Source organism: Porites lutea, chromosome 1, assembly GCF_958299795.1.
Source record: "Porites lutea chromosome 1, jaPorLute2.1, whole genome shotgun sequence".
Lineage (NCBI taxonomy): Eukaryota > Metazoa > Cnidaria > Anthozoa > Scleractinia > Poritidae > Porites > Porites lutea.
The window spans coordinates 16,920,264-16,946,542 of NC_133201.1; the positions used below are offsets into that span (position 1 = coordinate 16,920,264).

At 40.1% G+C, this 26,279-nt stretch overlaps 1 pseudogene; it reads left to right on the top strand.

Annotated features, from left to right (window-relative positions):
• Positions 1–8,048: 8,048 nt before the first annotated feature.
• The window catches only part of LOC140946023 (uncharacterized), a 54,571-nt pseudogene continuing 36,340 nt past the window's right edge, over positions 8,049–26,279 (top strand).

The window sequence follows — 26,279 nt, forward strand, 5'->3', positions numbered from 1 at the left end:
AACATTTTCCTTCAACAAGACCAAGGAGAATGAATCAACAGAAATCATTTTCTCATTTCGGGAGAGGATGTCGTTCGATCCGTGCTGATGCGTAGGAGTTAACACCAAGTAGAATAAGTCAAATTGTTTTTTATGATATTTCTCTTAACGACCTTAACCTATAGATATTTCCCGAAACGAATGAATTTTGCAATAAATCCCAAACACCAAATAAAATTCCTTTAAAATTTTAAGTAAAAAACATGCGCATTGCGAACATGTTTCATCGCTTCCATTTTTATTGTTTAACACTATGCAAAGATCGCCCCTGTTTCAAGAAGACCTCGATTTTCCTCTACTTTTTCATTTCGTGCCAGGAGCCGATTATGAGGGTGCTGTCCCGCTGATGACCAGGTGGCACATTAACTTATATTATCAAGAGCCATTATGGCTCTTGATATTACTATGTGCAAAAAGCACCAGGGCAGTACCTGACAAACAGAAAGCGTAAGTCAAAGAGTTGGTTGTAGACAGCTCAAGGAATAATTCGTCTTCTGATATTAACAAGATTTCTGTGTTCGGAAAAGGAAATTACTGTTTTCACGGACCCAAAAGATCGTCAAGTTAAACATTACCCAAATAAAAATGCTGTGACTCTTAGCATTGGTTCTGGCTAAAAAGAATTTCTGAGGGTTCAAAGAAATCAGCAGTCTTTCTTTCAAGTACATAGAATTTGTACTTACGAGAAATCATTTTTGTAACTGATGTTGGAGTTCTAACTATTGAGACTTTTTCAACAGAAAGAAAAGCTCGTGTTTAAACCGGTCTTACTGAAACAGATGCGGCAGTTGGATATCTTCTATGAGGCTTTTGAAATATGCGAATAAGGTACGTCTGCGAAAAAGGTAACATTGCGGGATGCAGGAGAGGATGTCGAAAAAAATCTATATCGAGGTAAAAAAACTTCTGGCAACGTAGGTGGAAAACCTACATGCGGTTTCTCACTTCAACGCAACACATTTAGTGTTTTGAACTACGCTCAAGACTTTGGAACCACAGTAAAGGAATCGCTTAAAAGAACTACGGGTTCGAAGAGGGATACACTCACGACATAAAAGTCGAATTGTCCCGTGTCAAATACTTTCATGCCTCTGTCAGCACTCTCAACTATGTCTCTCCCATTGGTGCAAACAGTAATTGAATTCGCCAATTGAATTCCAAAAATAATGGTTCAGTTTTGTTATTTAAGAGCCAGTTTCTGTAAATATCGAGAACCCGGCGACAGTTTCAAAATTTTCACTTTCTTCATATTTTGCCCAGATAAAGCCTTTAGTGAGTTATTTTCGAAAATACAAGTAAAAGATCCCAAAGCGCTCGAGTTTTTTCAAAATCGAGGAAAGTTTGAAAATCGCCATTTTTGCCTCCCGCCGCCTTTGAAAATTGACAAAAATGATGCATTTTCGTTTCGCTCGTGCTGGTAAACGTGATAACATCTAGCAAGGTACTTTTGACATTTGATAGCACTTCACTTGCTTTTTCTAAAACACTAGATTACTTTTGAAAAGCTGTCAAAATAGTCTTGTTTCTGGCCGTTTTAGTTACCCCACTTGAAGCGCTTGAGCGACTAGGCTAATTTTTGCTTACTTCGATCCCGAGAAAAGTCCACTGGTACATGGAATTTGAGGTCAAAACTAGTATGGTCTTAAAGCACATCCTTTATACTTTGTTGTGTGAAAATGTTTTCCGCGGCCCGCAAAAAGTGTCTCGTAGAGAAACGGAAACGTGAAGACCATTCTGCCACTTAAATCAATTTACGGGGCAACATGTTTTCCTACATACCTACGCAAACAATTTAAAAGTTGCTCTGGAAAACCTTCCACATGTTTCTTACCGCTTGAATATCGGATAATAGACACATTGTAACTGTTACCTTTTGATTTTTATCTCAGTGTACCGAATAAGTGCTAAAAACGCTTCCATAATTGCCGACTCGTGTATGTCAACACCGAGTTCATATTATCAAAGCAACCATTTCAGCTTCGGTTCGTTCCACAACAGGGATTCTATTTTCCAAAGTCTATATTTCTTTTAATACTTCAAGTTTATAAGTTTGTAATAAGCTGTTTGATCGACCATCTTCCAAAAAGAAGAAATTGTGAGTGGTTTTATAGCTTTCAGCGTTACTTTCAGAGACATTTTAATTTGTAACATTACATTGCGTGACAAATTCGGTCACCCTTAATATTTTAAAATTAAGGCTGTTATCTGATTAGACGAGCAGTGGGAGAAAAAGTCGTAAAAGTTAAATTCGATGAGAGACAAGCGTTGCGGCAGTTGCAACAGTACAGACCAGGGGCCCGTTTCTCGAAAGTTCCGGTAACTTTTCGGACCCGAAATCAAATATTCAAATCGAAATATCATGAAGAATAAGAGCGCGGGTCCTGGCTAGCAAACTACCCCATTTTGTTTCACTAACTGATAGTTTAATCATGCTAGATGCAAAACGTTTGAAAAATCGATCTTTAATATAAACGGAGACGGTTTACCGGGCCCGTTAATTATCGGGACTTTCGAGAAACGGGCCCCAGTACACTGAACATTACGGTTCCCACGGCAGTACATTTTTAAAATCTTGATTTTCAATTCCCCCTCGTTCTAAGGGATTGCGGCAAACTATTCACATGAAAAAACTTACTAGCGTTTTTTCCAGTTCATCTACTTGCCTTTCATTTATCTTGTGTAGTATATTGTATCACTCGTCCAGCAAACGTCGTGCAACTGTACGCCATAGGTATATTTTTAGGGGGTGAGGGGTGGGGAAAAAAAAGTGCGCTCCAAGGTCGACTTCAACCTCGTCCCCAGGCCTTTTCCCTTAAAAATCCCCCCCCCCTCCCGTCCCCCAATTCGAACCCAGAGTTCGTAAGCTATTTATGCTAGATATTGCATTCACTACTGTCAACCTGCTGTTATTTTACGTAACGTTCTAATCACTGTACTGGAGGCTACTACCCACTACCGGTGTAAACTATTGTCAACAGAATTGTATCTAGCGTGCGCAGGGTATTTTAGCGACAAAAGGCTCATTATTTGAATTAAAAAGTGGGTAAATGCTTTCATGTTTCGTCTGTATGGTGGATGAATTGCCCCCTAGGTTCTTATTTTACACAAATGAAGGCACAGCGGAAGATACAGAAAAAAAAATTAGTCTAGCTAGGTTTCGGCCAGTAAAATTCAGATGAAACACAGCATGAAAGACCGTGGCATGCATGCTAATACTTTGGAAAAATACATTAATTACTGTATGGTTATCATCTAAACTGTATTCTAGATAATTATTTAACACGGAAATATATTCCATATCACATATAAGCTGAAATGGTTATCGGTGCCAAGACAAGCTTTATCCTTGGCTTGTCGGGCTGATCGCTATGGTGCCCCTATCAAATTTAAAACCTATTTAAGAACCTAGTAGATAGCCTAAAATCCCACTAAATACCATTTCTATAAGAACTGCGAGTTTTTTCTGTATGACGGTTGAGGAATATCACTCGCCCGTGCGTTTTTTTTTTTTTTTTTCTCGTGGATATATGGTTCACCCAGGCTGTGATTCACCAAGAAAAGCGTGGCCTGCTCTGTTCATTGCGAAGCACCTGGAAAGGTATCCGATGGCAGCCGAACTTTAGTCTGCATAAATGGCTCTATCAGTTTTCGCATTTTCAGGCAAAGCGAGCGTACCACTCATGATGGTGAGGCGCTTCCTGAAAAAATGCAAAAAAAGGAAATAACTAAATAAAACAAAACGCCTCTTATGTAGGCTAGACACGCAAGCTAGGTGTCAAGAGCCATTATGGCTCTTGCTAGGCGTCGACTGTTTCCTTCACATGGAATAATGGCCGCAAATGATTGGAAGAGGCCAGGAAGCGGGAGCCTTCAACTTTCGCTGGGCCAAAGAGGTAAATTTCCTCTCCCAGTACTCCTCTTATTTTTCTCGCTTGAAGGAGTTAGGGTCAGTTAGGAGAAGAGGGGCCTGCTCACGGGTTATTCTTTTCTGTGTTCCTTTCTTCTCCGGGTGAAATGTTCTGTACCCATCGTTTTGATTTTTATGGTATGCGACAGTGAATTTTTAATCAAAAGATTTCAGTGCTCGCACGGATTCGGAGCTTCGCTTTTGGCTGAACATATCCCCACCCCTCACCCCCTTAGATAGAACCTCCGGTTAAGTCGCTGATCGCGTTCGTTTGCGCAAAGTTCAAGGTTGCTGGACAAGAATTACATTCATATACCAATACCAGACAAATGGAAGTCAAGTAGATGAACTGGAAAACACACTGGTAAGGTTTTTAGAGTAGATCGTTTCCCGCAATCACTCAGAACAAGGGCGATCCAAATGAAAATCAAAATTTAAGAATGTTCTGCCGTGGGAACCGTGCCGCAACGCTTGTCTCTTGTCTCTCTTACTTTTTACTAGCTTACAAATTACGCTGCCCGTGTAATCAGATAACAGCCTAAATGTTTAAAAATATTCATCTGTTCTTCGATGAGCGGTTTTAAGTTATTTCATAGGTTTTCCGACGAATTTTTTGCTTTCAAGGGGTGACCTAATTTGTCACGCAATATAATGTTACAGAATGTCTCTGAGAGCAAAGCTGAAAGCTATAAAACCACTCGCAATTTCTTTGTTTTGGAAGATGGTCGATCTCTTATTACAAACTTATAAACTTGTAGTATTAAAAGAAATATAGGCTTTCAAAAATGCAATACGTGTTGTGGAACGAACCGAAGTTGAAATGGTTGTTTTGATTGGTTTAGTTGTATATTAACTCTGTGTTGACATATACGAGTCTACAATGAAAGCGTTTTTAGCACTTATTCGGTACAATGAGATAAAAATCAAAAGGTAACAGTTACATATGTGTCTATTATCCGATATTCAAGCGGTAAGAAACATGTGGAAGGTTTTCGAGAGCAACTTTTAAATTGTTTGCGTAGGTATGTAGGAAAACATGTTGCCCCGTAAATTGATTTAGGTGGCAAAATGGTCTTCACGTTTCCGTTTCTCTACGGGACACTTTTTGCGGGGCGTCGATAAAACCCGAAAAATGGAACATCCCGGAACATTCCGGAACATCCCGGAACATTCCGGAACATGAAAAAATTAAAATACTTTTTTTATGAAAAAATAATTCATTAATTAAATAATAATAATATTAATAATAACAATAATAATAATAATAATAATAATAATAATAATAAATAAATAAAAGGAACAATAGATAGAAAACAATTTTTGCAAAATTTATAATAACAAAATAAATAACATAACATAAAAACGAACAAACAAACAAACAAAGAAAAAGAAACAGGTATCATCTCCGAGTATGAGAAAACAATATTTTGTCGCAATGAATTTTTTGCAGTGGGCGAGTGCGGGTCCATTCAAATGACAGTAATGAGTGAAGGCTTGCATCTAAATTCAAAATATATTAAAATGGGTCGCGAGGAGAGGGTTTTCAAGCTTTCGTCACACTGCCACCTCTTGTAAATGTTTGCCATGCGGTTTAACGGTTATCCATTTACGGCTTTGCGACCGTAAGGAGAGCTTAGAGGCTCGTCGCTTTGGACTTGGATAATTAAATTAAAGATTCACATTCGCCGTGAATAGTTGCAGTGGCAGTGGGCCAGTGGTAGCGCAGCGGTAGTTTCCAACTGTTATTAGTTAGCCTAAATTTTAACCGTCTCCTCGCAAACTCCTCTTGCGACTCGAGGAGACGTCTGAAATATCATGCTGACTGTAAACAGTATAGAAACTACCACGAATGTGAGTATTGTCCACTAAATTCCAAACACAGGAGCCCCTATACTCTTCTTAAGTTCACAGAGCCGCCTAGTCTGTAAATAATTCATGTTCAAGTAAAGCAAAGCACCTGAAGTAAGCAAATGTCGGTTATATATAAGGAGATTATATGTTGGCTTGAAATGAGCTACTTACCGACTTGGCTTCACATGAAATACTGCACCGACATTTCAGACCATTGCGGAGCCGTAAATGGATAACCGCCAAATGATTAACTCACGGCAAACAATTACAAGAGGTAGCTATGTGAGGAAAGCTTAGAAAACCCCCCTCCTCGCGACCCATTTTAATATATTTTGAATTTAGAAGCAAGCCTTCACTCGTTACTGTCATTTGCATGAACCCTCACTCGCCCAACAAATTTTAAATTGTTGCGACAAAATATTGTTTTCTCATACTCAGATAGGATACCAGTTTCTTTTTCTTGATTATGTCATGATTTTTCGTTTTTTTTTTTTGTTATTTTACGTTATTAATAATTCTAACAAAAATTATTTTATTATTATTTTTATTTTATTATATTTTTTTTTTGCATGAAAATTCTTTTTAATTTTTCATGTTCCGGGATGTTCCGGAATGTTCAAGAATGTTCCGGCATGTTCCGGAATGTTCCATGTTCCGGGTTTTATCGACGCCCCTTTTTGCGGGCCGCGGAAAACATTTTCACACAACAAAGTATAAAGGATGTGCTTTAAGACCATACTAGTTTTGACCTCAAATTCCATGTACCAGTGGACTTTTCTCGGGATCGAAGTAAGCAAAAATTAGCCTAGTCGCTCAAGCGCTTCAAGTGGGGTAACTAAAACGGCCAGAAACAAGACTATTTTGACAGCTTTTCAAAAGTAATCTAGTGTTTTAGAAAAAGCAAGTGAAGTGCTATCAAATGTCAAAAGTACCTTGCTAGATGTTATCACGTTTACCAGCACGAGCGAAACGAAAATGCATCATTTTTGTCAATTTTCAAAGGCGGCGGGAGGCAAAAATGGCGATTTTCAAACTTTCCTCGATTTTGAAAAAACTCGAGCGCTTTGGGATCTTTTAATTGTATTTTCGAAAATAACTCACTAAAGGCTTTATCTGGGCAAAATATGAAGAAAGTGAAAATTTTGAAACTGTCGCCGGGTTCTCGATATTTACAGAAACTGGCTTTTAAGATTATATATTTTGTGAAAGGTTTGAACCCAGGAGTCGTATCAAAAGTAGGTTGAGTTTGATTGTCCGGGTGAACGTAGTTCTGAATTATTTTGGCATTGATAATGTTTCTCGTCGTCTGTTGCAATGGATTGTAAAGATTAAAAATGGATTGAAACTTAGGCCAACAACACGATACAGGACATACAGCAACCAGGTAAGAACAAGACTGATTCCGAGCAGATAGCGAAAGTGCCGAGGAAGGTGACTTTGAAGTAGTTTATGGCAGGACATGCATGACCATGTCGGGAAGATCAGTACGAGATCATGACTGGTGCGTTTGGATCTATGAGACTGGTGTCATATTGATAATTATACGACTTATATTTTCAGTTACTAATAAACTGTACTAGTGGCAGAGTTCATGTAAATTTATACCTTGATTTTATTAGAACCTACTCCCAAAAGTGATTGACTTGCTGCAAGAAGGAAAACTCGGGTTATGACGAAAAAATATTCGCTGTAGGAAAATGAAAGTAAACAGCTAACCAAAGTAGTAGTTGACTGAGAATCGGCCAAAAAAATAGTAGTTAACTGATTAAGTTGTAGACAGTTTTTAAGTGTACATTATACATTTGGCCATAGTTAATGGAGGTGACTGGTTATGAAGCCCGGCAAACATCAAAGGAGCAAACAAAGATGCCAAGATTTATGTTAGAAGGTCCACGACCCTGCACAGTCTTTTGTTTTGCGTTCATACGTTATGCATGAATTACGTAACCAGCACGTTTCTATTGGTTAGTTCCTCAGTATGGAGTAAACAACTATTGTGTTTTGTGCAGGGTCAAGGCCAAAAAAGAGAACAAAAACATACAACAAAGAACTTTGTCGGGTTTCATAACCATTCCCTCTATTAACTATGATTTGGCCGAAAAAACAGTAGTTAACTGAGAATTGGGTTACCCCCATTTGCCTCGATTAATTGCCTCGATTATGTTCGCCCGTTTTTTTTTCACCGAGTGAGACTGGGTCGAGAAAACCACAGTGGCCATAGCAACCGCCGAACGCGAACATTGCCGTCCATTTTGAAATGCTATCAAGAACGATCGAATGTTTATAATCGTTCTGAATCTAATTTTATGACAATCAAGGAAGTATTTTAGCGGTATATGATGAGATTTTTAGTGCTTCAATGAACGCGTGTCTTCGTTCACGAGATGGAAGCTGTCTACACCAACTCCGGCACCCAATCACAACAACAGGATGTGAAGGCTGCCAGCGCTAGCGATGTGATTATTCAGGTTAGTAACGATTAGCTAAATAATTATTATGATCTCTTAGAATAATGTCGAGACATACCGATAGAGCAGTGATAACTTCTAAGGAACTACAACCGTCTTATTTATTGACTGAATCTGTCAGTATACTTAGGAAAAGTTTCGAAAAAGTAAGCTTCGTTTTCTTCGCTCTTGAATAACTACACAGGTCACTGAGTCGCAATTTTAAGCTGCTAATTAACTTAGTTAAACAGATATCAGGTTCGAAATTGTCTTCAAACAAACTTCCATAGTAATTTTTTTTCAATAGCTGTGAACCACCTCGATATACGTGTTAAATTTTCGGTAGGGTCTTTGATCACATTGAAGAGTAGCAACTGGTTGCTCCGATTGTTGTTGAAATACGCCTCGGATACTAATTACACACGATTGGAAACACCACTTAAATCTTCAATATCAATTCACAGTACAGTACTTCTTTCAAGAGCTCTTATTAAAGATGGCAAGAATTTTCAACTTTAATTCAATTTATTTATTTCCCACTTCAAAATCTAACCAACCTTAAGTCCTAACTTGACCAGTTATTTAGTTTACATCACATGATTCGGTCAAACCTCCTTGATATGGACACCAGAGGGACAGAGTCTATTGTCATATTACAGAGGTTGGAATTTTTCATTGCACATAAAATCTATTCTCAGGTTAAACTAAAGAGTTTTCTCTGTATGCTAATTGCATGGTTAGGGTCAGGTAACATGAAAAAATTCTGAATAAAACTACAGTGTTTACTAACCAGGTTTCACCTAATAATAATAATAATAATAATAATAATAATAATAATAATAATAATAATAATGATAATAATGATAATAATAAAACTTTTTTGAGGGTAGCACTTAATATCTCTTGATAATCTACACATGGCCCTCAGAAAAAAAAAAACGCAATAATCAATTAAGAAGCTATGATTCATAGGTGAAAATTTTAAGATAAACGAACTAAGGAATTGCTAAGGATTGTCCATTACAATTTGCAAACTTCAGTTCGCTTAAGTTTGCTTTTGAAAGACATCAAGGTAGAGTCTTTCAACTGCTCGGGAAGTCTGTTCCACAAGCTTGCAGCACTGAGTTCAAATGACCGCTGTCCGATGATTGTTTAGTTCTGGGCACCTTTAAATTTCTTTTGCACTGAATCTTAAAATTGTCTCTGCCATGTAGCTAGGCAGCAGACCATTTAATGCCTTAAAAACCATCTTTGCCTAAAGTTTTGTCACTCACTGTTGAAATGAGAAAATGTTAAGATCGCTAAGTAGACAACAACAACAATAATATTTATAATCTGTAATGAGGGTACATTACTCACAAATGGATTGTTGTGTGATAAGGAAATAGATATGAAAATCAGGAATGTCCATATATCCATCATGGCACAAAAGGAGGGGGACAATTCTGCAAATATTATTGTCACGAGTGCCAAGCGTGCATTGTTGTATTTATTATTAAGATTATGCACCTATCAATGTAAATCCCTTGGGGGGGGGGGAGTGCGGGCAAGGGGCGGGGATTTGATGCCTGAGGCTATCCCCCTGTCGGGCTTTTGATCATGCGAAGCGACCCCGGGATCGGGACATTTGACTTTGACCGACGGAAGCCTGGTATCAATTCAGAAGCGGTTACCAAATCTGTCCCTCGAGGCTTTCTGAAAGTCACGCTGTTGGAGAAAGGTGTGAAGTTTTCATTTGTTTTAATCGCCATAATCCGATACTTTAAACTGTCATCTAAACATCTAACTGTCATCTAATGTCTATTTTGAGAAAGTTATTATCTTCAAGTTCCCATCTGACTGTAAAACTCGATTGAAATCGAATTCCACCATAAAAGTCAGAGGATTTTTTAAGGGTACTGATCCGACCTGTTCCGACATGTTGAGGAAATGAGATAAAGCATTTTACGTTTCATTAATATTACAATAGCACGGTCAATCTTCCTAGAGTGATTTTGTTGTTCAAAATAAGAGATGCTAGTGGAGAGAGAAAATACTTAATTACAGTGAGTAATTTAACGGAGCTTACCTTTAGTAAGGATGTACTTTTGAAATGTTCTTTTAATTTGTTTTATACAGTATTATAGTATTGTTTGTTTAGATTTTTTCCCCTGGGGTGGGGGCTTTTTTGACACTTTTGATTGACCTTTCGTTTCCCACCCTGGGTAGTCTGATCAAAAAATTTTAAAGTTTGTCAAATCCCCACCCCTTGCCCGCACTCCCCCCCCCCCCCCCCACGGGGTTTACATTGATAGGTGCATTAGGGTTACACAAGGTGTCAACGTGATATTTAAGTTACTTCTTGTCTTATTAAAGAGAGCTTATTTCCCTCGTATTGCTGTCTCTCACAAGTGTTTCATGGTGTCAGGAATATTGAAGCGAACCTACGTGTTTTACTTTTTACTTGCGATGCCGGGAGGTGAAGGGGCCGGTGCATTGCCGAATTCGTCTGCAGATACGTCGAATATGTTAGGAGTGCTTTGTTTGTTTTACCATGGCCTCCACCGCTTGATATTCATGATTCAAACGCAGCAGAAAAGTGGAAGGAGTTTGAGCTGAAGCTTGGAAGAATTTACTCAATTGCCATGAAGTTCAATCAGGAACCCAAAGCTGTACAAGTTGCAACATTGCTTTCCGTAGTCGGAGCTGAAGTGCGGAAAGTTTTCGCTATGTTTACGGATTGGGCGAGCGACACCAACCAAAACAAGATTCAGCCTGTGTTACAAAAGTTTGCAGCGTACTGTCAGCCACTTAAAAATGTGCCTTTTGAAAGATATGTTTTATTCTAGAATGCAAGAATCGGGAGAGTCTTACGATTACTATCAGACAGCTCTTCGACAGTTAGTGGAAAGGTGCAAGTTCGAATCGATTACCCCCAATCAGATTTTACGTGACAAGCTTGTGTTTGGAATTCATGATTCAAAGGTTCGTGAGAGGGTTCTTCATGAGAAGAATTTGTCATTGGAGGAAACTGATGAGATTTGTCATTCTCACGAGACCATGGTACAGCAGATTGAGGGTTCAATTGGCGATGCCGGTTTAAGCATTGCAGATGCTGGAAATGCAAATGCTGTGTCTAAAAAGCCTAAAAGAGGGAAATGTAGGTGCAGTGGTGGCTCAAGAAATGCTAACACGTGGGGAAATGGTTGTGAATTTTGCGGACGTGAGCATGACTTAGGGAAGCGTGAGAACTGTCCAGCTTTTGGAAGGACCTGCAATAAGTGTGACAACTGAAAAATCATTTTGCGAAGGTATGTTTTGGATGTGCGCCAAAGCCCACGACTCGCACGCATCCTGTGTATTGTTTCAAAGATGAATGATGAAGTTTTTGAGTGGAAGAAATTGCGGCTATAACGTTGGATGGTTCTCAACTGGTAACGCTGAAGTTGGAATCTGGAAATTATCTTCGTTTTCAGCCCAATACCGGAGCTCAGTGCAATGTTGTTCCTTTGCATCTATACAAGAAAGCCACTAAGGATGTTGATTTGTGCAATGTGACCCCTGTCAATACGGCGATCATTTCGTATGGTGGTACTTCAATTCCTATCCTTGGGAGAGTTCATTTGTGTGTATGGCGTGGACATTTCAGATGCCTGCTTGACTGCAATTTGGTTGACAGCAAGAATTTAGTCAGACCTATTCTTGGCAGGAAAGTGTGCCTGGGAATGAACATTATCCAGTATCTAGACAATGACCAGTTAAACCGACCGCAGGAGTTCGATGGTGAAGTTTATACACTAGATGTTCCGGCCAGTTCCCCAGTCTCCGCTGTCCAGCTGATTAAGAGCTTTCCTCGTGTCTTTGCTGATGGCATGGGTGCTCTTGCGGGTGAATATCACATGGTGCTGGATGAGTCGGCTAGGCCAGTTCAACATCCTCCTCGCAGAGTTCCAGTTGCGATCCGTGAACATCTTAGAGAGACCCTGGAAGATTTAGAGAAGCGTGAAATTATTGCTTGAGTGACAACCCGTACGATACAGAAGACGTTAAAACAGCGCTGCTTTAGCGACTTATTAGCGCTGCAACGAGCGCTGCAGAAAGGTTGCACGAACGCTGTTTTCCGTTCGCTGCAGCAGTGCATTTTTGTGACTGTGTTAATGCCGCAGTAGCGACACTGAGAGCTGCAGGAGCGCTGCCGTAAAGATGCAAAAAAATAGCCACACGAGGCCATACGGTCGATAAACAGCTTTTATGCAGCGCTGTGCAGCGTTAGTGAAGCGCTGCAAAGAACAGTTGTACAAAAAAAAGAAATGCAGACTAGCTTCAACAATACAATAATCATGAGACATGGCAAAGGAGTTGACAAGAGGCCTTATAGTAGCGGAGTAAAAACCACAAGAAAGACAAAATGCAACTAATACTTTATTAGTATCCACGCGTACACGTTACACAAGCTGGTGACATAGAAAAAATCTACAACAGTCTCGCTTTGTAAATATTCAGCAATCACGGTCACTCATCTAAATGTAAGAACACCCATTAACATGCCGACATTGAAGTTTATCTTTTTTTAAAAAGCGATTGTTCTACATAAAGTTTGCACGGACAGCAGCCAAATGATGTTTTGATTCGTTGCAACAGGTTAAGCCTAACATCACTCACCTTGACGTTTTGTCCATGATCCACGATCTGCCGTCACTGTTTTCATGAAAGAAATCAACCCAATTTTACTTTGGTCGTTGTTAAATTTTACAATGGACTATTAGGAACGTACATCATTGTGAACGTTTGAATCTTGTAAATACATGCGTACCCCAGCTGAGATTCTTGTATCTATGTTGCTTACTCTGGTTCGATTCGTCGGTACTTTGCGTAGAATTCACTGAACAGTGCCGTTGTTTACAAATACCTTTGAGCTGTTCCATCCAAAAACATCAACAGAACTTCCACCTCGAAACAGAACTAGATGCTAAAAACTTACAATGTATGAATGTTTGCGCCTTTCATTCAACGGTCGCAAATGTTTGTGTAGCGATGTAATGTGATCTGATGCAAAAGTGCCGACCAATTAGATTACAGCCTAGAATGTCTCCAGGTAATTAGCAACAACATTCCCACACTCGCCAGTCATGGAATAAAGTTTATTGAAATCTTTATTCCAAAAGCATAGAATTTGGAGGTTTATTCAATAAGTGATCTTCCCTGCGCACAAGCTCACTCACATTTCTTAGAGGTACAGTAAAAGTTTTCTTGTCATGAAAGCCGTAATCTGTGGCAAAAGGCTTTTCTGGCGATTCATGTTATGAGCGCTCAAAAACGTTGTGCTATCAGATCGAGCGCAGCTGAATTGTAGTGCAGCCATTGAAAGTCGGCAACTACGCTGCAAAACTGCTGCCAAGAGCTTCAAAGGCTGCACCAGTGCTTTTGCAGCCCGCTGCAACTTGAATTAAGCTGTTGTTTGGCTTGTAAAATGCTGCTAAACAGCTGCAATTTAGCTGTACAGCTATTTTGAAGCGATTTTGTGGCCCCGTGAGCGCTGCAAGTTTCGTACGGGTTTGCTCTCCAGGGTTTTAATTTTGAAGATCTTTATTAAAGTCCTTATTTGGTATCTGCAGCGTTGTGCAGCGATAATGCAGCCTCAAGCGTCGCTTGTATTCAGGTTGTCATATGGAGTGGTTTCAATGTTTATATCTAAGTCTCATTGCAGCTTTTAACCAGCGGCCCGCAGCGCTGCTTTACCACTGCTTTACCGTGGCAAAATTTTGCAGCGCTTTTGCAGTGCACGAAATGTGACGTTCTCTGCTTTAGCGACTCATGAGCACTGCTTTACAGACGCTTAAGCGCTGTGCAACCATAAAAGTGAACTGCTGCAGCGCTGCGTTGTTCGTACGGGAATGCCCACCCCTTGGATCAGCTTGATGGTTGTCGTACCAAAGAAGAATGGCAAATTATGCATACGTTTGGATCCGATGGATCTTAATCGTGCTTTGCAGCGGGAAAACTATCCTATGTCTATGATTGAGGAAAGCTTCCCATCTTCACGGAGCTTAAGTTTTCACGTCGCTTGATGTCTCCAGCGAGTTCTGGCACATTGTTCTTGATGAGGAGTCTTCGTTTTGTACTACGTTGAATACACCGTTTGGGAGATACTGCTGGAAAAGGATGCCGTTCGGGATCAGATCTGCACCTGAAGTGTTTCAGCGTAAAATGCATGAGTTGATTGAAGGGTTGAGGGGTGTTGAGGTCATCGCGGATGATTTTGTTGTTGTCGGTTATTGTGAATCGTGGCAGTCTGCAATTAAGGACCATGACAGGAATCTTCTATCGTTTTTTCAGAAATGTGATGAGCACGGAGTTCATTTCAACAGCGACAAGTTGCAGCTTAGAATGAAAGAAGTCCCTTTTATTGGTCACGTGGCCACCGGTGAAGGTCTTCGCCCAGATCCATCTAATAGTTTGGGCAATTTGCAAGATGCCCCCGCCAGAAAATGTAGCTGGCATTCAGCGAATCCTTGGTATGTCTCAGTACCTTAGTAAGTTTCTGCCGCATTTGTCTGATATTACAAAGCCACTGAGAGACCTCACCTGCCAAGATGCTGAGTGCTTCTGGGATGAGCCGCAACAGAGTGCGTTTGAGTGCCTCAAGCAAGCAGTTTCCACTACGCCTGTGCTGCGTTATTACAATCTGAAAGAAGATGGTACCATTCAATGTGACGCATCTCAGCGTGGCCTTGGTTTGGCATTACTACAAGGTGGGAAGCCTGTGTCGCGCACGTTGACTGACAAGGAAGTAAATTACGCCCAGATAGAGAAGGAGTTGTTGGTGATTGTCTTCGCGTGTGAGAAGTTTGATGCGTACATTTATGGCTTTGATTGTGTTCGAGTGCAGACAGATCACAAGCCCCTCGAGTCCATTTTCTGGAAAGAACTTTGTACAGCCCCCAAGCGTCTTCAGTGGATGCTGCTTAGGCTGCAAAAGTACAGTCTGGATGTCACTTACCTGAAAGGAGAGATGTTGGTTGTGGACACTTTAAGCTGTACCTATATTTGCCTGAAGTCAATTCCTGTATCTTTTTTTCGGGAGCTGGAAGAGGTTGACCACAGAGCTAACTTACCTGTAAGTGACGAGCGTTGGCAACAGTTAACCCATGTTTCAGCTGATGATCCAGTTCTGAAGCAGTTGCACACTGTCATTCAATGTGGCTGGCCTGAGAGAAAGTCTGACGTTCTTATGTGTCTTAATTCGACCCTATTTTGATCTGCGTGAGGAGCTGGTTGTTCAAGGTAGCGCAGCACCTGATCAGTTGTCGATGTCGTACACTTCTGCCAATGTTGGAGTCTCCTTGAAGACCAAGTTATCCACTACACGGGTATGTGCGTGCGTTGGCCAGAAGGAAATGGCGCCAAAAGAATTATTATGATTGGTATGTGAAGCCTTTAAAGTTCATTGCAACCTTGGCGAGTCTGTGCGTGTGAGGCTTAGCTTCCTGGTGAGAAAGTTTGGTCACCTGCTGAGTGCGTGGGTTTTGCTGGTCCGTGCAGTTACCTGTTAAAGACTGGTGATGCTGTTTACCGTCGTAACCACCGTACCATTTGACTTGCTGAGCACAGGAGAACCTCCTGTTACTGATCAGTTTGATTCGCCTGTTACCCCTCAGTCCAGTCACAGTAACGCAGAATCCCCTGGAGGAAATTTGCCTCCGCCCGATGTACCTGAGTCAAGTGTGCCCTCTGTTCCTGGGAGTCAGTGCCAACATTCGTTGAACAAGGTCGACAGGAAACTCCATCTCCTGTGCCCTAGCTAGCTCTTCTGTGCTGCCAACTAATCCTCGAGGATTGCAGAGAGAAAGAAAGCCCTGAAAAGATTTCAAGACTTTGTTCTAAACTAATGAAAAGATTTCAAGACTTTGTGTTCTAAACTAACGCTGAAATCTGAGTTTTGTAGTGATGTTTTGGTATACAAGTTAGGGATAAATCGCGCTGTTTGTTTATGTATTCTATTTGCGTTATATATTCTCTTTTGTAAGAGGGAAGGTGTGACAAGTGCCAAGCGTGCATTGTTGTATTTATTATCAAGATTAGGGTTACGTAAGGTGTCAACATAAATATTTAATAAGCAGGATAATTAAGTTACTTCTTGTCTTATTAAAGAGAGCTTATTTCCCTCATATCGCTGTCTCACACAAGTGTTTCATGGTGTCAGGAATATTGAAGCGAACATTTAAAAATTGCAAATACTGAAATGCCATGTCGAAAGGAATCAACGAAATGCCGATACCGCATTATGATTGGTTATGCTTACTTAAGGTATATTTAGTATCCATCTCACGTGTTTGTTCATCTCAAGCATGTATGTACCAGCAATCAACCTCAGCCGTTGCAAGAAAACAGGGGAAGACCTCGAAGTGATTGGCATAACGATCAAAAGCCCAGTCAAAGGATGCGCTACCAATTTCATCATAGATTAACTGTCCGAAATTGTGTAGTTAATTATTTAGCATTAAGTCTAAAGTCTTAAAATATTGACCAGCATTGGACATAAAAATTTGAATTACAGAGCGAAATACCGCTTGAAAAAAAAGCTCTAAATACCAAAAACCTCCATGTCCCCCTCCAAAAGCCATGACAAAAACTTAATTTCTTTTGAAAGATGTAATCAATAAAATTCCCTGCATATTTACTGGGTTACAGTTAACATTTTAATGATAAGTATTGTTTAAGCCAGTTGCACTATTCAACATTTTGACAAATTGTGAAAGAGGTAGGTTAAGCTAGTTGCATTGTAATATCTAAGATTTTGGGGACTGGTAATTAAAGCTAGTTGGTCTAAAAGTTTAGTTTTTACATAGTGGATATGCTTGATCATAAAGTTTAACTTTAACCAGAACTTTCTTATTCTTTTCATCAAATAAATTTTTAAAGTAAATAGGAGCTACATTGTAGTAGTTTGGGGCGGGTAATGTTCAAACCTGGGTTAACTTGATACCCCAGGATTACTGCAAAAATTTGATTTTGAAAGTCAAAATAATTATCTGACAACAATTTTGAACAAACAATAAAGGAACCCACTGGCAGATTAAAATTTAACCCCACATTAGTGCTAAATTGTCAGCCTTCAAGCAACTCAGGGCCCTGGGGTCTAACTGTGTGGTAGATGAGTTGTCTGATATTTGTATTTTAATAATAAATTAATTATATCTGCAATAGTCAAGTGTTTGTAGGGAAAGGTAATTACGCTGTATTAACTGGGCCTTTAATTTGAAGCTCAAAATTATTTTCGTTACAAATTCTCTAGACTGATCTCCATACATTTTGTTAAAGAGTTAGTTGAGAGAATTTGATAAAGGATCAAAGCATTTCTCGTTAAAGTGATCATTTTACTAATTCTCATAACCTTCTCTTGATGCATCAATTTTGTTGGTAAAAGATTAGTTGTTGTTGGTCACTCTTAGTTTTTATTTATGAATAAATAATAATTATGTAATTTACAACTGATTGTAACTTCCAGGTGCCCAGTTGCATGTATGGAAGGCAATGAAATTTACAGTGTAGTTTACCTTTTTCCTTTATTTTTCATGATAGTGTTCTAACGTGGAGCGGCAGCATGCCGTTATAGAATACAATGAGGCAGAGGGTTGTTTTGTGGTTCAAGATCTAAACTCAGCTCATGGTACTTATGTAAATGATTGTCGTGTACAGAATGTAGCTGTGAGACTTGCCTCCGGTGATGTAATAAGGTTTGGATTTGGTATCCTTTTGAAAATGACAACAACAGTAAAAGAAAGTGTGTGGTGAGTGTAGTCCTAATTAATGCCCCAATATGACTGTTGTTGACAGTGACTGACGTTTTGACAACCTTAAGTCATAGTCAGAGTCAAAATGAGTTGTATCTTTTCAGTTCACTTGATGATATGTGATATTTTGCTCAAATTATATAGTTAAATGAATTTACAGTGCATACCTTGTATTTGATTACACAACTTCCTTAACATGCATACAACTAAACAGGAAATGCAGGTTTTGAATTTCTTGTTGACTCATCCTCAACACTTCATTACCCATCCTTGGGTCTGTCTAAGCCATGGGAATCATACAGACTCCGTGTTCTGTCATCACCAATGGCAACATTACCATCAGGTGGAGTCACCTCCCTTCCTTATATCAACACTGTGACACCAGTGAGTACTGATGGTGTATCACTGTATACAAGCACTGAACCAGTCAGTTTGCCTGGGACTGGTGGCTCAGTATCAGAAATAAGAGGCCCATCTGATCCAAAGGTTAGTAAGTTTTTCTGAGTGCCAGTGTGCAACGAAAGTCATGTCTGAAAATTTGGGGCTAGTGGATTTTGTGATTGGGGCCAGTGAATTCTGTTCTTAATTTGCCTGATGGGCAAGTGAAGATATTTGGTGAAATTGAAATTAAAAGATGCTGAGGTAGATTATTCAATCAGTGACAGGGGAGGCTCGAAAGAAGAAACTCAGTACTCCCATTACGAGTCAAACCTATGACCTTGTGGTTACTAGTTCAGATGCTCTACTACTAAGCTACATGAGACTCGTGGGAGCTATAAGGTTACTAAACTGGGTTCATGTGACAAACATTCCATACTGCGTGGACTAGAATATTGATATGTGATAGAAATGTGATGACGAATTTGAGGCCTGGTATATATGGTACAGGTCAAAATTCAGGTAAAAGGTTGATTCTCAGTTTTCCTTGTCTCCTAACCCTAATTATTCATGCATTAGGGCTAAGAGACAAAGAAAACTGAGAACCAACCCAGGTGAAAATTTTATCCTGAATTTAATTTTGACCTAGTTGTAACAAATATACATTCAAGAGGTGTTTATTTACTAAGTCACACAGGCAGCTCTGAAAAAAAAATCTGAGTGCTCCCAAGGAGCAAGGAGTAGAAACTATGATCTTCTGGTTACTAGACCATGCTCGATAAGGCCATTAAACTAGGTTCTCCCACAAGTCTTCTTAACTCTGTGGCAGGATTTGCTTATTGTTAAAAAGTGTTGTTGTTTTTCAGGCTAATGTTATGCCGCACCCTCCTCTGAGATCTCGCCCAACAAGTGCTGGGCCTACCAGGACTCGACCCAGCTCTGCTGGCAGAGAAAGGATACCTGGTCCTCCTGTTGCTAGAGGTAACTATCATCATTATTATCATCCAGCCCTTTCAGTTGGGATGCTGTGAATAATGATCTTATTCCATGCATTCCCGTCTGACATCGTGCTCGCAAGGTCTTCCCTGTTAATTCCGGAATTTCTTAAGATCATATCGGTGAATGAACACAGCCACTTAATTGGTTTCTGTAGAAGAAGGGATTGAATGATTGCCCCCTGCTAAAACTATAATATACAATATTATATGATAGTGCAAAATACAGGGGGAAGGAGTAACTAAGAAAATGTTTAAGTGAAGTTGGGCAGCCAAAGAAGAATATTACATTTCCGTTAGCAAGAAGTTTAAGGAGATTAGTCCAAAAGTAAGAAATGAGAGGAAATAGCGTTTTCAGGAGTCGAATGTTCACCAAAAACGGTCCACTGCCCTGTATACTATTTAGGAATAGACTAATGAAGTTAGTCATTTTTGATTGAAAATGAATTTCTGAATATGACTGGACTAGTCTGGCCAGTCTGCAGTTCTGCTAGAGTTAAAGTTACAAAGATTTGTTTATTTTGGTTGCTTATTTGCTTTATTTGCAGTGGATTTTCATGGTTTTATTTAAGACCTTTTTTAAAATGAAATCCTTGCAGCAATTTTTTGGTAGCTTAATTACTACACTCAGACTTAACCATATGAATGTGAGAATTTTAACAAAAAGACATAGCATGGAATAAGGACAATTACCTGTATGCAGTAGTAGTAGTAGTAGTAGTAGTCCCCAGAGATTGAAATGAAACTTCTTATGTTTCTTTAAAATTGCATGCTAACATTAAGGGCACTGCAAAATTTCTGTGTTACTTTCCTCTAAAGCATTCATAGGTGGGAGAGGACTGGGGTTAGGTTAGGGAGCCCAAAAGGATAGGTAGCACGAGGGATATTAGTCAGGGGGGTAGGGAGCCCGGATAGGCTGCAGGAGGGATATGAGTGGAGGGGGGATAGGGAGCCCAGAAGGATAGACTGCAGGAGGGATATGAGTGGGGGGAGTTCTAAAAGTGCTGGAAGTCAGAGCTTGCGTGTAATATTTTGCAATTGAAAAAAGTCTAAAGGGAGGAATCCCCGGGGATGGTACTCCCTTTTAGAAGCCATATAGATATGTACTGCCTCAAAGGGTAGGGTTATTGGGCCGTTTCAGTCTCAACTAAAAAAGGGTATAGACTTTGTAGATTTTGGTCTGGAACCAGGAATGGTTTTCAAGGGAACTACGGGAGTGTATAAACGTATTTGTCATTTTAATTCCAAATGAACAAGAAAGCAGGATAACACGCTAATTTAAAATGGATTTTAAACAAATGTAAGTAATTTTAGGTCTGAAAACAGGTGTGGATAATGAAAGTTTTTGTCTGAAATAAGATCAGGATTTTTAGAACCGGGAGGCACATCCCCACCAAGATTTCCCAGAAATACCCAACTGGGGGTGGAAGGCAAGAAAAAAGGGGCAGGGCCCAGTAATGCAAGGTATGGGAGGTAGGAAGTTTAGCACCCCCTCCTGTCCCCCCTGATAATAATGCTGAGACTTTCATGTCAATTGTCTCCTGAATTTACAGGTGGATGGATTAATGGTCCAGTGCAGACAACAGGGGAGCAAAGCATTCAAGATCTGGTAAGCTTCTTTGAGCTACAGTGAAATTTGTTGTCTCAAAACCGTCTAGGGGGGTTGATGGTATGTAAGCTTGGGAGCCAAGCTCGGCGGGGTGTGCTCCCTATGATGTCCTATACAGGGAGGCTCCGTGTGAAAGGGGTATCTTTTTCAGCCATCAGGTAAATGAAAGGGTAGGGATTTCACTCGTTGATGTGTATTAAAGGGTAGAGAAATCTGTCATTTGGGTCTGTAAAAGGGCCCAAAAGATCTAACAGATGAATTTTATGTCTTTATAAAGTCGACAAAACGTTCTGTTGGGGATGCAAACTTCTAAACAAAATTTGTGAAAGGGGTACCATTTGTCAATAGGATGTATACGAAAGGGGTACCTTTTTCGTGAAAAATGGTGTATAAAACGCAAGGTGTTTGACCTCGAAGTGGAGCCTCCCCGTATAAACACTTGTTCAGTACACCCTCCCCCCCGGAAGCAAAGTCCTTGTGTAGAGCTATGAGGTATTTGGAATGGTTTTTGCGGAGGGCACGGATGCTATAGAAATATCATGTTACCTAGTAGGCTTATTAATCGTTTAAAATTGTCTCACAAAAATGTTTGTCATTGATTGCTTTGTTTCAACTGCACACTGCTGGTCAGGTGATGGCGTCAAGTAAGGACCAAAATAATGTTAGTAATGTATTTTGTAATTGCTTCAGCTTGGTGCATCATGGAAGCCACAATGCATACTGAATATTTTTCAGGACAAAGCCTTAGCACGGACCCTTTTTTGACCTTGAAATTTATCCTTTTTTACATCGTATACGGTTCTCAATTTTAGTGTAAAAAATTGAATCAATTTTGTCGGCTTACTTTTCCGACTAAATACCCTCAGAAATTGTTGTGTCAAAACTTTCCAAATCTTATCCTTATCTTGCCTATCTTGTGTCACAGTTTGTTTTGTTTTTGTTTTTATTTTATTTTCTCCAGGAGGAGCGTCTGTTACGCATGGGTGATGAACTGAGCCGACTAGCTTCATACGAAGCAGAGTGTCATCGTAAAGATGGCGTCATTGCAGCTCTGAGAGATGAGGTTGTAGATCTGAAAGGAGCTCTGCAGTCGAGTGGCAGTTTCAGGTACATTTGCTCTTGTTAGTGTCCACTTAAGATAGTGGTTAGCTTGTTCCAGGCTCCGAGATGGCCGGGTCCGTGAGAAAACGCGAATGCGAAATTTAAACTGGAGGTAACCTCCTTTTTCCAGATTATGCGCTCATATTTTCGCGCGCCCTTCACTTACACGTCATCCCTGCCATCTGATAATGTAGTGATCTGAGAGCCTGGGACAGGCGAGACAGTGAGTGATCCGCCTTCATAATGAAGGTTTTCCTTTAATGAAAAACAAGCTCGTTTGCAGTTTTTAATAAAGATTTTATTGCAATTTGTTCTGAATAACCTTTACAAATATGTTGAAAACGTACATCAGAAACAATGCGGTCGTGTTATCTTGTCCGGTTGAAAGTGGTTCTTTGCAGTCAATAAAGTAACTAACAACTGGTACAACTTGGCAATGAAAAAGATCAAAAACGGCTAACGTTGCTTTTGTCGAATTGGTATCCGCATTTGACATGAAGCGACGCATACCTTAACGGCACATCTTTTGTTTCTAATTCTGGTGTGTTGTTCTAGTCAACAATAAAGTGACTGGTTTTGAACAAAATACAAATTGCCTTTTGGAGTCCATTTTTAAACATGCTTTACTTATATTGAAACGCGGTTTCTATTCTAACAGGAGACACTATTCCTACCACACTGACTACTGCCTGTGTACGGTCGGTCGCTAGATTCCAGAATTATTCTCTTTTGATTTGAGCCATGATTCGGCAAAAAATGGTTAATTCTGAGGTCACTAACAAAGCAACATGAAACTTGTCAGTCCTGAAATTGCATGTAGAAATGCTGCAAGGGACTCTTTAATGAAAATGAATCGGGTAATTGCTGTCTCGCTTAGGGTTGGAAATTGCAGATTTTCAGCTTTCACGTAAGGTGCGAAAGAAGGAAAGAATGACATTTAATATTCATTCTTGTAAAGGTGTCGCTCAGGTTGGTGAGCAAAGAAACTCCTGCATACAAAATCTAAAACTCCGTCAGACTGTGTTGGATCGAGTATGGTCTTCTTTAGGGATCCAACAATGCATAAGCCATTTTAAAGGAGCTGTACCACAAAATTTATGAAAATTCAAACAGTAAGAAATGCCACCAAAGTAGAAGATACAAGTAACAAGGCAAATGTAAAAGAAGGCTCGGATGGACAAAGTTTAAGAAGATTGAAACGGATTGCAATTCTGGGTTTTTAAAACTAATTAGCCTGACAGTTATTTAAAGTTGTTTGCAACGTTTGATATAATGCTTAGAAGGCATAATGTTTGACAAGAAATTGTAAGTTTGTCATTTACAAGTGATTTCTTTGCTAAAGTTAAGTTTCGTAGCGCATTAACACAATGGACTAGAGCCTCCTCTCCTAGAAAACCCAGAGAAAAAGAAAACAAAACAACAACTCGTCAGGTTTATCAAACTTTTTGGTACGTTTGTAGCCACCCACGGCTTACTGCACGACGGCAACGTGGCATTCTCTAATGCAACATTTTATGGGGTGTTAACCCGTAAGCTGAACATTCGTTAAGGAATTCTACTCTTGGTAAAGTCACCTGCATTTGACATATTGAACAATTTGGAAAAATCCGATGACAATTCGATGTTTGAAAGGATGCGAAATTCGTCTTATTGGTAACTCTTTGCTATTGTCGCCTTTGTGATTGCTAAGCGATTGCAAAGCCGCTTGTGGTCACTTTAAAGGATCAAAATGCTGTTTGAAAGCATTTCACGACCATAATGTGATGCTTTGTATTTTTACTATTATCAGAGCTGGAGGAGAGGATTCAGCGTTTTCTAATGCAAGCATAATTCATCAGCTTCGTGAGCAAGTATCGCAGTTGCAAGTGATTGTACAAGAGAAGGAAGCAAACGAGAAGGCAGCAGCGCAGAAACTAGCGATGTACCAGAATCAACTGCACGCCAAAAACAATGAAGTTGCTACTTTAAAGGACCAATTGCAGGCACAGGTTTGTCCTAAATATTGCCAGTGGACATACTATCCATGATGCCTATACGGGGAGGCCCCGCCCAAAAGGGGTACTTTTTTTCAGACGTCGGGTATATGTACAGAGTAAGGATTTCGTGAGTTGAAGTATATGAAAGGGTAGGGAAAATCGTCTTCTTTATGGGTGTTCAGAAGGGGCTTTAACTTGAGTATTTCGAGCCGACGCATCTTACGGCCATATCAATTTAATTTATCAAACGCTACGCAAGAAGATTAACTGATCGTAGGTATGAGATAGGGGTACCATTTGTCAATGGAAGGTAACTGATAGTAGGTATGAGATAGGGGTACTACTTCTCAATGGAAGGTAACTGATAGTAGGTATGAGATAGGGGTGCCATTTGTCAATGGAAGGTAACTGATAGTAGGTATGAGATAGGGGTACCATTTGTCAATGGAAGGTAACTGATAGTAGGTATGAGATAGGGGTACCATTTGTCAATGGAAGGTAACTGATAGTAGGTATGAGATAGGGGTACCATTTGTCAATGGAAGGTAACTGATAGTAGGTATGAGATAGGGGTACCATTTGTCAATGGAAGGTAACTGATAGTAGGTAAGAGATAGGGGTACCATTCGTCAATGGAGGGTAACTGATAGTAGGTATGAGATAGGGGTACCACTTCTCAATGGAAGGTAACTGATAGTAGGTATGAGATAGGGGTACCACTTCTCAATGGAAGATAACTGATAGTAGGTATGAGATAGGGGTACCATTTGTCAATGTAAGGTAACTGATAGTAGGTATGAGATAGGTAGCCAGTATTACTACTGGTACCATTTCTCAATGGAAGGTATACGAAAAGGACTACCTTTTTTGTCAAAAATGGTTTATTAAAAGGTAACAGTTTGGATAAGGCCTTTACCTATGGAACGTTGTTGAATACTGATTATACGAGCTTTGCTTCTACAATTATGAAAGGGGTTTTGAGGGTGTTTTAACTAGCCGGCCGTAAGCAAGATTATAGTTGTTATTATGATTAATAAACATCGTATTTGTTCTCAATGAGAGATGGCAAAAGCACGGTGGAACAGTATTAATTATAGCCGAAGTGTGATGAAACAGGGAATGATTACAAGCAGAATGTTTTCAATCTGCGTGTTGCTTCATGTGCTTTAAGCGCCGGCAACCGGAATTTTACTTGAGTTACTATGAAAAACTATAGAGAAAGTAGGCTTACTGCAGTAAATTTAAGGGGAGAATTTTTCAAGGCTTTTTTTTTCAATGAAGGAGGAAGGATTAGCACAGTTGGTTAGTACGCAGCCTTCTGTGCGGGAGGTCCTGAGTACGATTCCCAGGTGTGACCTCAAATCCTTCTTTCGACTTCTTCCCTTTCTGTGTAGCTTTAAGTAGCTTTAAATACTCCTAAAACGGAGCAGTCATGGAGAGAGGGCGGATAAAATAAGCGCACCGTCGGCCTTAGGTTTGTGAGGGTGGATTTCCACTGTCGCGTAATTTTTATCGTGCGAACGCGCGTAAATAAAATAGAGACAATGTGTGGAAGGTCACGCCTAAACGTAAAAGTTGATCCTTGCTCAACTTTCACGTTTACGCGTGGCCTTTCATACATTATAGGGCCGTTTATACGAGAGAAAACAAGCCGCGGCTTACTCTGGCCTCTGGTTAAATAAGCCGCGAACATCCCGTATAAATGGTACAAAATCTACGTTCACGGCTTATTCAACCCACGGCTACTTCAAGCCGCCGCTTATCCTGGCCGAGGAGTTTTGGGTTGGGCTTATCCAAGCCGCGGCGTAAAACGTTGTCCGCGGCATGCTGTCCGCAAATGCTGCGCATGCTCTGTTTTCAATTATATCCCAGATCTTCACGGCTGAGAGACGCGCGCTGCAGTGGCGGGAAAGTGACCTGCTGCACGAGAAAACTCAAAATTTTGTCTAAACAACACCTCATCCATATGCATCCCTGGAACATCTCTTTCAAACCACTCGATTGATCGCTGACGCACTTTTCGTCGAGGTTTCCGACAAGTTTCGCAACAGCGCAACGCTAATCTTGAGCGAAAAGTTAATTTGAAAGAATGTAAAATAAGGCGATTTTTTAGACCAAAGCCAATCGTTTCGCTTTTCGCAAATTACGCTAGGCACCAAAACAAACTACGTCATCATTGGACCGGTCTGACCGCGAACTAAAC